Raw genomic sequence first — 329 nt, 5'->3', positions numbered from 1 at the left:
GTTCTAGAGCTCTGAAAACAGGAATGCTTAATACGAACATCGTATGGACTGGGTGCAGGCTGGCTGATTTCCTTTTCCCTGAGCATGTCCAGTGAGCTCTGTGGATTCTGCCAAATGTCCCCCACGTGCAGCTTAAACCACAACTGAAAAGCCACTCTCCTGGGAGGTTCTGAGGGTCATGCATGCCAAGCTCACAATCCAAAAAAGGGGACTCTGTCCTGGGAAGCCGGGAGCCTTGTGCACAAATGTGGAAACTGAAGCTCAGAGGGGGAACTGGTGTTGAACCCTAAGTGCCAAAATTTGCCTCCTGGGTTGCCCAGGATGGTCAG

Source organism: Myotis davidii, unplaced genomic scaffold (assembly GCF_000327345.1).
Source record: "Myotis davidii unplaced genomic scaffold, ASM32734v1 scaffold332, whole genome shotgun sequence".
NCBI classification, from domain to species: Eukaryota; Metazoa; Chordata; class Mammalia; order Chiroptera; family Vespertilionidae; genus Myotis; species Myotis davidii.
The sequence above is the reverse complement of the archived record's forward strand: the minus strand, read 5'-3'. Positions refer to the sequence as shown.